Here is a 14110-nt window from a genome sequence, read left to right on the forward strand (position 1 = left end):
GGACTTTGTTACAAACAGAAGCCCTCATGGGATAAAGACTATTCTCTGGCAAACTCACATCCCTAAGATATCATAGATAAGGGATTCCTCCTAAGAGGGACCCAGCATGGCCACAAATGCCTCTGGGCTAAAACAGAAATAGTACCGTTAGGAACAGGCTAAACCTGACATGGTGAGGAAAGACTCCCAAAGTCATTCTCTGAAGCTACCATCATCCTGATACTAAAACCAGACAAAGATGCTACCAAAAGAGAAAATTACAGGCCAATATTTTTTATGAATATCGATGCAAGAATCCTCAACAAAATACTAGCAAACCAAGTCCAATGATGCTTAAAAAGGATCATATACCATTATCAAGTTTGATAAATCTCAGGGTCATAAGGATGGCTCAATGTATGCAAAACATTTAATCTGTTACATCACAACAAATAACAAAAACCACATGATCATTTAAACAGATGCATAAAAAGCATTTGATAAAATTCAACATCCATCCATGACACAAATTCTCACCAAAGTAGATATAGAGGGAACATATCTCAGCATAATAAAAGTTATTTATGACACAAACCCCCAGCCAACATAATACTGAATGGTGAAAAGCTGAAAGCTTTCCCACTAAATTCTGGAACAAGTCAAGGATGCCTACTACCACTATTTCTATTCAACATAGTATTGAAAGTCCTATCCACAGAAATCAGACAAAAAAGTAAAAATAAAACGTATCCATTTTGGAAGGGAAGAGATAAAACTGTCATGTACAGATGACATAATACTCTATAGAAAACCCTAAAGCCTCCACACAAAAACAATTAGAATTGATAAATGAATTCAGCAAGGTAGCAGGATACAACATTAATATACAGAAATCTGCTGGATTTCTTTACACTAAAAATGAAATATTAGAGAAAGTAAAAAAAAATTTCTGTTTAAAATTATGTCAAAAAAATAAAATACCTAGGAATCAACCTGACAAGGCCATGAAAGACTTACACACTGCAAACTATAAAAACACTGACAAAGGCAAATGAAGATTATTCAAGAAAATGGAAAGATATCCTATGCTCTGTGGTTAGAAGAATTAATATTGTTAAAATGGTAATGCTACCCAAAGCAATCTGCAGATTTAATGCAATCCCTATCAAGTTACCCATGATTTTTTTTTTTTTTTTTTTTTACAGAACTGCAATGACTAATCCTGGGCTTCCATGGTGGCTCAGTGGTAAAGAATCTGCCTATCAATGCAGGAGATGCAGGTTTGATTCCTGGATTGGGAAGATCCCCTGGAGAAGGAAATGGCAACCCACTCCAGTATTCTTACCTGGGAAATCCCATGGACAGAGGAGCCAGATGGGCTACAGTGCCTGGACAGGATTTAGCAAATAGACAACAAAAGTAAATAATCCTAAAATTTATATTGACCCACAAAGACTCAGAACAAGAACAAAGCTAGAGGCATAATGCTACCATTCTTCAGACAATACTACAAAGCTACATTCATCAAAAGAGTGTGATATTGGCAGAAAAATAGACATACGGATCAATGGAACAGAATGGAGAGCCCAGAAATAACCCCACATTCCCATAGTCAATTAATCTTTGACAAAAGAGGCAAGAATATGCAATGGACTAATATGCAATCTCTTCTGCAAACGGTACTGGAAAAGTTGGACAGTCACAAGCAAATCAATGGACACTCCCTCACAACATACACAAAAATAAACTCAAAATGTCCTAAAGCCTTAAATATAAGACATGACACCATAAAACTTCTAGAAGGGAATATAAGCAAAACATCTTTTGACATAAATTGTAGCAATATTTTCTCACGTCATTCTCCAAGGCAAAAGAGATAAAAGCAAAACAAATGGGAGCTAATCAAAACCACAAGATTTTGCACAACAAAGGAAACCATAAACAAAATGCAAAGACAATCTATAGTTGGGAGAAAATATCTGGAAATGATACAACCAACAAGGGCTTAATTTTCACAGTATACAAACAGTATCAAAATAAAGCAACCAAATCAAAAACCGAGCAGAGGACCTAAATGGACATTTCTCCAAAGAAGACATACAGATGACCAACAGGCACATGAAAAGATGCTCAACATAATAAATTATTAGAGAGATGCAAATCAGAGCTTCAATCACCTCACACTGGTCAGAATGGTTACCAACAAAAAGTCTACAAATAATAAATATTGGAGAAGGTATGAAGAAAAGGGAACCCTGCTACACTATTGGCAGGGAATGTAAATTGCTCCAGCCACTACAGAGAACAGTGTGAAAGTTCCTTAATAACCTAAAATAGAGTAACCGTATGATCTTGCAATCCCACTCCTGGGCACATATCTAGAAAAGATGAAAACTCTAACTTGGAAAGATACATGCATCCTGATGTTCACTCCCGACTGCAAGCAAACCTTAATCAGGGCCCTGTCAGACCACCTGACCACTCCGTTCACCTCCTCAGCGGCTCCCTGGCAGAACCATTATGATGGGAGCCTCTGAGATGGCTCCCTTCACCTGAGACAACGCTGGAGATGCAATTAACATTGCACGGCCCACAAAAGTGCAGGACATAACATCTGAGAGAGGACAACATGGATGGATGGGACATGAGGATTCATGCTATGACAACACCCCAGCCCATGACATGACTGGACACAACTTCCTCCTGAATGCTGCCTCCACAACCTGCCACTATAGCCAAGGTGACACCAGGGGAGACATGCGTTGGGACTTGGTTGCTGAATTGAATGTTTGCTTATCTAAATACCCTGCTGATGACCACTTCGTGTCGCATTTTGCAGAGCTCACTATATGTCTACCCCAAGGCCTCCTTGCTTGCTTACTATATATAACACTTGCTGCTTGAGTGTGAGATGGTGCTACGATGGCCAAGCTGCTCTTTGCCTTTGAGTTTTGGAAAACCAAGGTGTGTGCTGAGGCTCATAACCTTTTTTACGCCCTGAGCTTAGAATTCTTGCTCCAAGTTCAGTTTTACTTGTCCTGGGACACCTTGTAAAGTAGCCACTTAGAGCTGAGCCCACTAAAGTTCAGTGACCTCCACCCCAACCACCTAAAAATTAATAGATGCATGCTACCCTGCTTTCTACCTCTTGCTGGCTCATAACCTGGGCAGAGGATTGCCTTTTCCCAGCTCCTTGCCCAACTCACCCCCACCATCCCCCAGGTCCAGGGTCTGACACTAATAACACTTGTGACTCGACTTTCTTTGTGTGTATGTACTGAAACTATGCCTTCATTCAAAACAGCACTTAGGGTTTTCATTCCCTGAACGTGGGAGTTTGGATGCTGAGGGAGCTGCCTGCCATTTCCTTGTGGGGCTGTGCCTCCTCACTCAGCAGGTCATAATCTGCATATTCTTAATGTAACACACCAGAAATCGCCCTGTGAACACACCTCACCCCAACATATAAGGGGCCATCCCAACTTCCTTCAAACATAAGCACAATCCGCCACACTCCCTGACTTCACACATACAAACCATGTTTATGCACATCAACACAGCCCCGACACACACATACAATTTCCACCACCCTAAAGACACAACCACACTCAGAATCCCTGTAAAGAAACAGCTGCAAGCTGTAACGGAGATGAATTTGGTGACATGGACATGGGCCACCTGGGTTTCTCTTCAGGGAAGGCCTTGTGTCCTGAGTTGACGAGAGTATAGTTAGGAGGCAGTGTCAGCGCCCAGTTCCTTCAGGGACTGCTGGACTAGAGAGCTGCCTGGCCTACAGTCATTCCCCTTCCAGGAAAGTTCATATCTGATGGACTGATGGAGGCAGAGTTAGAAATGCCCGGCCCACTCCTTCCAACTGACGACCTCTCTGAAGAGACAGTCTGGCTCCTCGGGTCCCATGGGGTAGGGTGAAGCTGTTTTGGAGTTTGAGTCACTGTTCAACAGCCCCTCTGCCCAATCCTTTCTGTTTCTGCTCCTCACAGGTGTTGCTTAGTAAATATCCTGTTCCCTAAACTCTTTCTCTGATTCTGTTTTCCAAAAAATCCAAACTATGACAACCATCATCATTTCTTCATTCAATTATTTATCAGGCATCAATGCACATGGCAAAGACCATGCTTACAGATTTACAGTACGTGGAGGAAATAGACAATAAACACATAGCCCCATCGTAAACATGGACACAGGCACACATGCAGGGTATTAGAAGATATCCAGTTAGCAATGAACTAAGAGTGCTTGATCTACTTGGCTCTGCAGGTAGTAGTGAAAAGTGAAATGTTAGTAACTTGGTCGTGTCCAACTCTTTGCAGCCCCATGGACTGTAGCCCGCCAGGCTCCTCTGTCCATGGGATTCTCCAGGCAAGAATACTAGAGAGGGTTGCCATTTCCTTCTCCAGGGGATCTTCCCAACCCAGGAATTGAACCCAGATCTCCTGCATTGCAGGCGGATTCTTTACCATTTGAGCCACTAGGGAAGCCCATGGTAGTAGTGGGGGAGGGTACAAAGAGACCTGTGAGCTATTCAGAAACGGCCTTTCTGGTTAGGTTTCTGGGCTGTTCCCAGAGAAGAGGGCCTGAACTTTCTTCCTTATATACTGCAATTCTAATCTGGGTACACCATGTTTGTTGTTTAAAGCATGGGAGAGCTACAGGAAGAACCTGGACCATTGCCCTCCAAGATAACACTCCCTCTATTAGGGAGTGTTACTTGCAGCCACAGAAAGTGAGTCTGGCCATGCAGTGAGGGGGAGAGGACAAACGTGTACAAGCTGAGAAGGATCTAGCAGTTTGGCCCTGAAAATGACTCTCAACTCTTCAAAACTTTTGGGGTTCCTCCTTAGGTTTAGAGAATTCTTTGCCTAGAGCTCTCAGTTCAGTCTTTAACCAAAGGATAGAAGATATCTGAGGAGGCTTGCCTGCAACCTCGGTTAGTTTTATTTTAAATAGCAATTGTTGAATATTCTCTTTGGAATAGAAAAGTAGTTCAGTCAAAAGGTTAGTAAAACATTAAGTCAATCACTCAGTCATGTCTGACTCTTTGTGACCCCATGGACTGTGTCTTACCAGGCTCCTCTGTCCATGGGATTCTTCTAGGCAAGAATAGTGGAGTGGGTTGCCACTGCCTTCTCCAGGGGATCTGTCTGACTCAGGGATTGAACCCAGGTCTCCCACATTGCAGGCGGATTCTTTATCGTCTGAGCCACCAGGGATTGGAAAAGGATATGGTGGAATAGTAGGACTCAAGTCTACAGTCATACCTGTCCTATGATCTTCTGTTTCAGATAACTTTATCTCTTTAATTTTTCATTAGCTTTTTGTACTGAGTTTTTAAATGAAGATATTTTGGAATCTTGAAGGCTTATAAGTTTTCACATACCCATTAAGTAAGCATCTCATTCTTCCTGTCCAAATGGGATCCCTTGCTCTAGTGTTGTCCTTAAATGAACAATCTTGTCTGATTGGAACACTCCCCACAGTGGCCACTGTAATTCTACATCAACATTACTGAAACTTTGCCATCCTTTTAGGTCTCTACAGCCTCCAGGACTACAGTTCTTTTTTTTTTTTTATTTTTAAAATAACTTTTTTTTTTCCAGTTTTATTTATTTATTTATTTTTACTTTACTATATTGTATTGGTTTTGCCGTACATTGACATGAATCTGCCATGGGTGGACATGTGTTCCCCATCCTGAACCCCCCTCCCACCTCCCTCCCCATCCCATACCTCTGGGTCATCCCAGTGCACCAGCCCCGAGCACCCTGTATCATGCATTGAACCTGGACTTGTGATTCGTTTCACATATGATAATTTACATGTTTCAATGCCATGCTCCCAAACCATCCCACCCTCGCCCTCTCCCACAGAGTCCAAAAGACTGTCCTATATATCTGTGTCTCTTTTGCTACAGGACTACAGTTCTTAAATATAAAATAAGCAAGTGTGCCAGAAGGTAGCATAACGAATTGCGATAAAGGTCCATTTCCTTAGCTAGCCTTTGTCAACCCAAAACAAGGCAAATACACCAGGGCCTTAATGTATCAGCAGTAACCAAGAGATGCTACTATGTCTCAGCCAAAAGAAGGCCTGGCCTGCACCACCACCAATTCCCAAGGAACCTTGGAATGGGGGAAAGGGTCACACTAGCAAATTCAAAGAAATTGGGACTAAAAACTTAATTCCAAACAAAAAGGAGAACTATGGCTGTCACCAATAGTTCCCGGCATGGAATCTGGGGGCCAATGCTGATTCCAAACAGATGGGAAAGTACAGACTAAACTGTCAGCAGTTCCCAGGGAACAAAATTAGGGGCTAGGATTTACTACTCAAAAATAGATTGGCAATAACCAAGAGATATTACTGTGCCCTGGCAATTTTGATCTGAAAGGCTAGGGGTTTGGCCTCAAGCAGAATCCCCTACCAGCCAAGCTGACCTGCCCTGTAAAGGAAAGTCAATCAGACTGGGAGCACAAACGCGAAGAGAATGGAGCTCAAACCAAGAGGAGCTTACCAACAACCTCCAGGAATGGCAAGAAGGACAGTGAATTCAAAGGATTTATACACATCACACCTGTTTCTCCTTGTCCCCAAATACCATTAAACATTCCTTTCAGATTCCATCACCACCACTAATACATTAAAAAAAACAATATTTAACTAAGTAAATTTGAAGATTTACTCTGAATTTGTAACATACTGACTCTAGTAAATGATTCATGAATCAGGCGGCATCTCATGTGGAAGACAAGGAGATACTCCAAGGGGTTGCACATCATGGAATGCTCTTAAAATAAGGAAGGCAGGACAAGGAAAGGAAGCGATGAAAGTTCCAGTGGGGAAAAGTAAAAGTTCAGATGACAATGGCTTCTGATGGCAAAATTTTCTATTAGCTGGGTTTGTTGTTGCCCAAAAAGGAAATCTTCCCTCCTCCAGCTGGGGTAGTAATGGAGCTGCACTTCTTGTTTGGGGACTGCAAGGTATCAGTCTTCCTATTGGGATCAGTAGTGACCTCTTCCTGCTAGGGTATTTGATGATGAGTGACAGGAAATGATAGCTCCCTCTACAGGCCTTCCAGACTCCAGTTACAGTGGAGTTTTCCTTTTATTAAAGTTCACAGCATGTTTTGTTGGCAGGAGGATTCACAATGAGGGAGAAAAGGCCAGAAGACTCACCATTAAGAAGGTTCAGAAATTCTTAGGAGGATGCAAGGGAGGCAGAACATGACTACGGGGTCAGCTGGTGGCCACACTGACCATATGGCTCCATCTGATGACTTTGCAGCTTGCTGTGGAATACTTTAAAAAAAAAAAAAGGTCACTTTATCCTATCACAGAAACAAGAGACTGAGATGAGCTTCCCACTGCTAGAAGCATCCTCAGCCTTTAGAAAAGACCAGGGAACATGACTAAAGGATTTGGAGATATCAGAGCCATATCTCCTCAGAGTGGGACTCCCCAGTCTCTCCAGGTCTCAGTCCTCAACTGTCCCTCAGGGACAAAGTCTTCCCACCTCCATCCTTGTCAGCTCATTGATCCCGAGAGGTCCTGCCTTACCCTGGGAACTTAGGTTTCCACGGAGCTAGGTTGGTTGAGACCTAGTGATACAGCTGACTAGCCTGATAATAGTCCCCATCACCCTGGGGCAATTGGGCTCAGGGACACATGGCTTTGCAGACTTTCAACACCTAGACCCAGTGTGGAGGGTGTGCTTGCCCACCACCTGTGTCACAGAAAAGCCAGCAATACTTGGAGCTGTCCAGCCAACTCTCAGGGGGTTTTCCTGGGAGAGCACTTGGTTACCTGACTTCTTATCCAGTAAGCCCTATGACTTTTGACTGCTGCCTGTCACACCAATAATGCACCTGTGAAGCTTCTCCTCTATAAGATCATCTGCCCACCAGATCCACTCTTCTAGGGGTCCAGATGTTAGGGCTATACAGATGCTGAAGGAGTGTCCACCTGTCTAAAGTACAGACACCCCTCTATCCATCTACATGATTTCTGCTGGGAATCCCCAACTTTTATGGGAATTCTTTGACCAATCTGATAGGAACAATGTAATGATTCAGAATGACAAGGATCCATTCACACTTACAACCCCAGAAGCTCCACTCACAACCACGTAAGTGTCCCATACATTCCCACTGATGCCCAAATATTCTTGTGTCGTACACACATACATCTAAACACACACATCACTGGTGTGCTGGTAAATGCTTAATAAAAAGTTCTCTGAGAAAGGTAGGAAAGACTTCATTTGTGGTGTCTACATGGTATAAATATTCTCAGCATGATCAGTTTCAAGCTACCTAGTTGACATCACTGAACACAGAACTGGGAGGAGATATGCACCATTGACTATCCCAAGCTAGTATGAACCAGTTTCAGCACATCCCAAATCTTTTCATATGAGTATGTGCACATGATCCACTTACACCCAGAGTAGGCCCCTCAACTCCCACCACAGATATATAAGCAAAAGGACACAACATACATATTCATATATGTGTGTATGTATGTATATCCATACACATATATTCTGAACACACATGTACATTTCTACTCTCATCTTGAATAAATATACACACAGACCACCTCTTACTACCTAAATTTTTATAGACAAAAACCTACTCACACTGAATATTCACATGCCACTCTTACAACTATATACATATACACACACAACATGGGCCTGAACTCAAACATGTGCAACCAATATACCACTCACATGTACACACTATACACGTATACACATAGGCTCATGAGGTACACAATTGTTTCATGAGCAACTCCCAAAAGACCCACATGCAATTCATAGCCCTAAAATACATATACTTCAGATTTCTGAACATACACATAACCTACACCATCTACTGAACTCTCACAACTGCCAGAATACTTAGCTCATAGCCCCAGGGATTCAAATACACACACATCCTACACTTATCAAATACAGCTGAACCTTGAACAACTTGGGTATTAGGATACCAACCCTCCATTCAATGCTTTTGTATCCATAGATCATGTAGCAGTACTGTAGTATTTACTGAAAAAAAAATCCACTAGGAGTAGACCCATATGGTTCAAACCCATGATGTTATAGAGTTAATTATACTTATATAAGTCCAACTTACCAGTACTGAGAACATACAAACAAGCCACACCGTTAAATTCTTCAGGCATTACATTTTTAAATAAACACAAAGAGGACACTAAGTCTCCTATACTCACAAATCACAAATACACACATCCATAAACTACTCATGAGTATACACCCCAAATGCTAAGACACACACAAAACACAAAAACACTGACAATTTCTGTCCTCTAATATACACACGCAATTCTCAAACACCTGTGGACACAGATGTGCAAATATTCCCAACCTCTGAACATAGACATCCCCCTCAAACACTACCTTGCCAGAATACAACCTCCCCACTGCTCCCCAAATATATAAACAAAGGACACTATATACATATATCTACCCTCATGCTAATATACACAGACCACTTCTTACTATCTACTACCAAACACATGTATAAACACCCTAGCAGTCTCCAAAGAAATGCACTTAGAATAGTCCTAACAACTCCATACCTCATGAACAAATTTTGATAATTCATACACCCTTTGATGACATACATACAAATTACTATTCACAAGTAACATGCATAGAAGTATCTCCAGGAAACCATTTATGAAATAACTTCCACATATCAAATGATCCCCAGCTAGCAGGAGCCAGCTCATACATCTGCAAATACTAACAAATAACCATATCACATATTCCTAATACATATAAGTGCAATTCTCCAACTCCTGTGTATAAACCTGGAACCTCACCTCCTCATCAGATACACATATACACACTTCTCAAAATATATAAGCCTAAGAGGCCCCTACTGAAAAATACAAATATGCAGCACTAGCAGATATTCCTCCAAATGGCCATGCCCCTTGAATACACACACAAACTTACTTTACATACAACTCTTCACAAGCTCCAAACAGAACAATTACCCACTGCACTACAAATAAGCAAGCATATAACTATATATACTCTTTCAAATACACATCCCACACTACCTGCATATGCATAACCCCACATTCCCAAACTCTCACACAGAATTAACTCTTCCATCCTGCATAATACAGTATTATACAAACACAACACACCTACATCTATCAGTTCCATAAAATAGCCACTGACTTTCCCCTACACAGCAAAAGATACATACACAGCTCCTGAAAATACACACACACAAACCACATAGGCCCTACAACATACACAATGCACAAATGGTATTCTGAATACACATATAATCATCCTACATTCCCCAAATACACAAAACAGATAGTATACCCAAACTAATATACACCAGTCCTTTTCCTAACACTGTCCTTATGCATATGCAAATCCACCATGAGACACACAGAAATTCCAAAATTCATCGGTGAAAAAGACACATGTAAAAATATTCCCCAAATACCAAATTACAAACACCTAACCGCTAACTCCTTGAGTATGTCTCCGTTGAATCTCAACACCCTTCAAATACCCTTCAAAGATTTACCTTACACAGTCTCACAAAAACATAACTTCCCCTTATACACAAATATTCACAAACAAAACCAACCCACACATTTGACTACATATCAGATTCCCACCAACCATTACATACGAACCCCATCTATGCTTGCAAATCAATACTGAATTGACATCAGACTATGAATCGTTTATTACTACATTCAGCAAAGTTTCTTCCATCATGGACAAAAGAGTGCAGTTTGAACATTTGTGTCCAAATCAATTGAACAATCGATTGATGTCTTTACGTTAAACATGAAGACACCAGTGAAACTATGGTTTCACTCACTTTCCACTCATTTTCCTACAACCTGTGCTAGTTCTTGGGAACCTGATGAGGGCTTTCAAATGGGAAGAACTTCCATCTAGCTTTCGTACTCTTCAGAACACGTGGACAGAATGGCACCTGTTTAAGGGCTCTCACACACAATTTATCCCACAACATACGCCCAACAGTCACCGAACCGTTCTTGCAGCCTGCTCCCCCATGGCCAATAACCCTGGAGTAAACTCCGGGAGTTGGTGATGGACAGGGAGGCCTGGCGTGCTGCGATTCATAGGGTTGCAAAGAGTCGGACACAACTGAGGGACTGAACTGAACTGAAACACAGCAAACGGAACTGAGCTCTATAGGGGCAGGAATCCACACTGTGGGGAGCCTCCCCTACACAGACAAAGGCACAAATACCCTACAGGGTGAACAGCAGGCAGAGCGTGACACCCGCAGGTTGAAGGGTCCCTCCATCCCTTACCTCCATATTGACTCTGGAGGCGGCCTTAAGAGGTCCGGCCCGCCGCTGGGACAGCCGTTGGGGCCCCGCCCTCCAAGCTCGCGCGTGCGCTCCTGTTTTCCAGAGCAGGCAGCCTCAAAAGACCCTTGGAAGAGCTATCAGACTACCGCACTTCGAGTGCCCTAAATCCGCTAGAGGACTTGTGGGAAACTGTCCTTTTAAGTCCCTGCTCGAGAGGAGAGAAATGGAGGGTCGGGGTATCCTGAGGATCTTCTCTGGCTATGTCTCCTTGCTGGGAAACTTTGTGGTGCTCTCTTAAAACTAGCTCTTGTGAAATGAGCACTTGTGATTTTTAAATTGCACACGTGAAGTCCTTGCGCTTAGATGCAAAGAGTTTTGGAGAGCTCCAGCCTTATCACAATATCCTCAAATTGGAGCAAGTGTTTTCATGACCTTCAGACTGCAGTTCCTTGCTTCTTGTTTATGCCTGTCAAAAACCAGTAGGTCTTTTTCCTAGCAAGCTGGGAGTTTCTGTTAAAGAACAATTCTAGCAAAGAGTTTTCAGACCTGGGAACACTCTTAAGATGCTTTCTCCTGATTCCATTCCTAGAGTTCTTCCAAATGCATATACTCTACTAGAATATTTTTTGTAGTGTATTTAATACATGGAGTTTTTTTCAGTAAATTTTGAGTGTTTCCTTTGTAAAGTTTTTGTTGTAACCCTGAGTAAGATGACAATCTGGTTCAATTTAAACACAACAGGTATTAATACTATGGGAACAATTTTACTCTCCTCCCTTTTTGGTAATATATTGCAAAATTTCAGTTGGCAATAAAAAAAAATAAATAGTAGCAGAATCAACTTATTGACCTAACTTTGTAATGCTTGCCAAAGAAACCTCAATCAGCAAATCCTCTTTCTGGTCAATTGCAAGATTAGAGCATTTCTCACTCAACAGAATGCTTCTGAAGATCCCTCATATTTAACAGTACTAAGAGCTTCCAAATGCACAGATTTGAAAACTCCACAAGACACAAAAATTGTATCTCTTCCTGTCTTTAATGTTCCATAGGCAATGGCAGCCCACTCCAGTACTCTTGCCTGGAAAGTCCCATGGACGGAGGAGCCAGGTGGCTTACAATCCATGGGGTCACCAGGAGTCGGACATGACTGAGTGACTTCACTTTCACTTTTCATTTTCATGCACTGGAGAAGGAAGTGGCAACCCACTCCAGTGTTCTTGCCTGGAGAATCCCAGGGACGGAGGAGCCTGGTGGGCTGCCGTCTATGGGGTCGCACAGAGTCGGACACGACTGAAGCGACTTAGCAGCAGCAGCAGCAGCAGTGGTGTGGAAGATGAACTGTCTTCTGATGCTTGTGATCCATGTCCAGAGATACCTTTTCTCTGTAATCAATGCCTTCACCCAAAGTCTCTGCAGGAATAGTCAGAGATCATGATCTAAAGGAATTTTAGATACTTACTTCCTTGTCTGGTCTTCCCAAATTATATTTGGGCTGATTTGATTAACTCTGTCTCTGGGGTGTAGTATTTTTAAATAGTACAAAAATGATTGCAGAATTGAGATCAGATAATTTTTCCGTAATGCAATTTTTGCATCAGTGGCCCTGAGAGGCCTCATTCAAATACTTTATCAGAGTTATAAGTGAGAATCTTGTAATTGGTTGAAGGACTGAACAGGAGAGGAAGCAACCAGAAAGCTTTCCTTTCTTGTATTCTGCCTCACCATCCCTCTAGCATCAAGTCTAGTATTGGTGGAATATCATTTAAGTTTTCCTTCATGATAAAAGTCCAAGTACTGAGCCATATTTCCAAGTTATTTTTTCAGTCCCCAACAGGAGTTTCTTAATATAAAGTTCACCATGAAATTACTTTAAATATTCTCACTTCATCTCACCTTCTTTTGAGTCCATTTTTCCATGCTTGCAAGGAACTTCATAAGCACCAACAGGAGTGTTTTTCACCATATGGAACTGTCCTTCTAAACCTTTCTTTCTTTCCCCAACACCCCACAATCCCTGCTATAGCAGGGAGTGACTCTTGTCTCCCAAGAGATGTGGTTGTAGTCCTCTGAAGTTTTCACCTTTCATATCCCTTGACAAGATTCCTAAAATCCTTTCTTCTCACAACACAAAAGGTGAATATTCTTTCATGTCATTTTGATAGTGATAAACTGACATTGATTCTCAATATGAAAATAAGAATCAGGCAAATTATTTAAAAAGATATGCTCCCATTATTTCCATGCAGGTGGGTCCATATCCAATGATGAGCCTAGGTTCTAAAGAGCAAGGGTATGTAATGCAGACAGGAAATTCACAGGCTTATAAGCAGGGTTTGCAGGCTAGGATTTAGATGGAAGTGGATTTATGTGAATGAGGATTGGACATTGCTAGATAAACTTTTGGCATTTCTCTCAAGGTGCACGTCTGTTTCATGGGTAATAGATTTTTAACATCTAGAAAAACCTGTGCTCTGGGATATTTATTCCTTTAAACACAAGGAAAGAGAAGATTTTTTGCCTTCTTGTTCCTTACTTCTATCCTTAGTCCTACTAAGCCTAAACTTTCAATGCTATATGATGGCTCTTCTAAATCCATTTCATCCAGTCTGCAGATTTTGTGTGTTTGCAACTGTGTTTTGTGTTGGACCCAAGATGCACACTTCAATCTCTTTACTCTCAGTTCTCTTTCTCATAGTGTAAACTGTAATTGCTCAGTCGTGTCCAACTCTTTGCAACCCCATGGACTGTGCCCGCCAGCCTCCTCT

Source organism: Cervus canadensis, chromosome 30, assembly GCF_019320065.1.
Source record: "Cervus canadensis isolate Bull #8, Minnesota chromosome 30, ASM1932006v1, whole genome shotgun sequence".
Classification (NCBI taxonomy): Eukaryota; Metazoa; Chordata; class Mammalia; order Artiodactyla; family Cervidae; genus Cervus; species Cervus canadensis.